This window comes from Triticum aestivum, chromosome 4B (assembly GCF_018294505.1).
Source record: "Triticum aestivum cultivar Chinese Spring chromosome 4B, IWGSC CS RefSeq v2.1, whole genome shotgun sequence".
Lineage (NCBI taxonomy): Eukaryota > Viridiplantae > Streptophyta > Magnoliopsida > Poales > Poaceae > Triticum > Triticum aestivum.
The window spans coordinates 665,082,038-665,085,359 of record NC_057804.1 but is presented as its reverse complement, the minus strand read 5'-3'; positions in this window follow the sequence as shown (position 1 = coordinate 665,085,359).

The following is a 3,322-nucleotide window of genomic DNA, read 5'->3' as shown; positions in this document are numbered from 1 at the left end:
CGTCGGGTTTGGCCTGCGATCGCCGGGCCCAAAAACGGGCCGAGCCGGCGGATTTCGACGTCTTGGGCCGCGACCAGCGCGTTTATTAGGCGTCGGCGCGTAAAAAGTCGTCTGTGGGGGCCTGTTGGGGACGCCGCTGTAGTTGCTCTTACTGGTGTCCTCATAGAGGGAACCATTCTTGCCGAACATTTGCTCCCAGAATACGCATGTAACGCCCCGGATCCGTTGCGCCAGGTGTCTGCCAGTTATTCGCCTTCGTTGCCATTTCATTTGCTTGTGTGTTGCATTTTATCATGTCATCATGTGCATTTCATTTTGCATACGTGTTCGTCTCATGCATCCGAGCATTTTCTGTTGGGTTTCGTAGTAATTTCAAAAAATTTCCTACGCACACGCAAGATCATGTGATGCATAGCAACGAGGGGAGAGTATTGTCTACGTACCCAACGCAGACCGACTGCGGAAGCGATGACACGACGTAGAGGAAGTAGTCGTACGTCTTTTCGATCCAACCCATCAAGCACCGAAACTACGGCACCTCCGAGTTCGAGCACACGTTCAGCTCGATGACGATCCCCGGACTCCGATCCAGCAAAGTGTCAGGGAAGAGTTTCGTCAGCACGACGGTGTGGTGACGATCTTGATGAACTACAGCAGCAGGGCTTCGCCTAAACTCCGCTACAGTATTATCGAGGAATATGGTGGCAGGGGGCACCGCACACGGCTAAGGAATCGATCACGTGGATCAACTTGTGTCAACTTGTGTGTCTTTGGGGTGCCTCTACCTCAGTATATAAAGGAGCCAAGGGGGGAGGGGGCGCCGGCCAAGAGAGAGAGGCGCAGGAGGAGTCCTACTCCTACCGGGAGTAGGACTCCCCCCCAATCCTATTCCAACTAGGATTCCCAAGGGGGAAAGAGGGAGAGGGGTGGCCGGCCACCTCTCCTAGTCCTAATAGGACTAGGGGAAGGGGGGAGGCGCGCAGCCCCCTTGGGCTGCCCCTTTCTCCTTTCCACTAAGGCCCATGAATGCCCATATGGCTCTCGGGGGGTTCCGGTAACCTCCCGGTAACCCGGTAAAATCCCGATTTCACCCGGAACACTTCCGATGTCCAAACATAGGCTTCCAATATATCAATCTTTATGTCTCGACCATTTCGAGACTCCTCGTCATGTCCGTGATCACATCCGGGACTCCGAACAACCTTCGGTACATCAAAATGCATAAACTCATAATATAACTGTCATCGTAACCTTAAGCGTGCGGACCGTACGGGTTCGAGAACAATGTAGACATGACCGAGACACGTCTCCGGTCAATAACCAATAGCGGGACCTGGATGCCCGTATTGGCTCCTACATATTCTACGAAGATCTTTATCGGTCAGACCGCATAACAACATACGTTGTTCCCTTTGTCATCGGTATGTTACTTGCCCGAGATTCGATCGTCGGTATCCAATACCTAGTTCAATCTCGTTACCGGCAAGTCTCTTTACTCGTTCCGTAATACATCATCTCACAACTAACATATTAGTCGTAATGCTTGCAAGGCTTATGTGATGTGTATTACCGAGAGGGCCCAGAGATACCTCTCCGACAATCGGAGTGACAAATCCTAATCTCGAAATACGCCAACTCAACATCGACCATTGGAGACACCTGTAGTACTCCTTTATAATCACCCAGTTACGTTGTGACGTTTGGTTGTACCCAAAGTGTTCCTCCGACAAACGGGAGTTGCATAATCTCATAGTCATAGGAACATGTATAAGTCATGAAGAAAGCAATAGCAACATACTAAACGATCGTGTGCTAAGCTAATGGAATGGGTCATGTCAATCAGATCATTCAACTAATGATGTGACCTCGTTAATCAAATAACAACTCATTGTTCATGGTTAGGAAACATAACCATCTTTGATTAACGAGCTAGTCAAGTAGAGGCATACTAGTGACACTTTGTTTGTCTATGTATTCACACATGTATTATGTTTCCGGTTAATACAATTCTAGCATGAATAATAAACATTTATCATGAAATAAGGAAATAAATAATAACTTTATTATTGCCTCTAGGGCATATTTCCTTGAGTCTCCCACTTGCACTAGAGTCAATAATCTAGTTTACATCGCCATGTGATTTAATAGCAATAGTTCACATCACCATGTGATTAACACCCATAGTTCACATCGATATGTGATCAACACCCAAAGGGTTTACTAGAGTCAGTAATCTAGTTCACATCGCTATGTGATTAACACCCAAAGAGTACTAAGGTGTGATCATGTTTTGCTTGTGAGATAATTTTAGTCAACGGGTCTGTCACATACAGATCTGTAAGTATTTTGCGAATTTCTATGTCAACAATGCTTTGCACGGAGCTATTCTAGCTAATTGCTCCCACTTTCAATATGTATCCAGATTGAGACTTTAGAATCATCTAGATCAGTGTCAAAAACTTGCATCGACGTAACCCTTTACGACGAACCTTTTTGTCACGTCCATAATCGAGAAACATATCCTTATTCCACTAAGGATAATTTTGACCGCTGTCCAGTGATCTACTCCTAGATCACTATTGTACTCCCTTGCCAAGCTCAGTGGTAGGGCATACAATAGATCTGGTATACAGCATGGCATATTTTATAGAACCTAAGACTGAGGCATAGGGAATGACTTTCATTCTCTTTCTATCTTCTGTCGTGGTCAGGCTTTGAGTTTTACTCAACTTCACACCTTGTAACACAGGCAAGAAACCTTTTTCTTTGACTGTTCCATTTTGAACTACTTCAAAATCTTGTCAAGGTATGTACTCATTGAAAACTTATCAAGTGTCTTGATCTATCTCTATAGATCTTGATACTTAATATGTAAGCAGCTTCACCGAGGTCTTTCTTTGAAAAACTCCTTTCAAACACTCCTTTATGCTTTGCAGAATAATTCTACATTATTTCCGATCAACAATATGTCATTCACATATACTTATCAGAAATGTTGTAGTGCTCCCACTCACTTTCTTGTAAATACAGGCTTCACCGCAAGTCTGTATAAAACCATATGCTTTGATCAACTCATCAAAGCGTATATTCCAACTCCGAGATGCTTGCACCAGTCCACAGATGGATCGCTGGAGCTTGCATATTTTGTTAGCACCTTTAGGATTGACAAAACCTTCTGGTTGTATCATATACAACTCTTCTTTAATAAATCCATTAAGGAATGCAGTTTTGTTTATCCATTTGCCGGATTTCATAAAATGTGGCAATTGCTAACATGATTCCGACAGACTTAAGCATAGATACGAGTGAGAAACTCTCATCG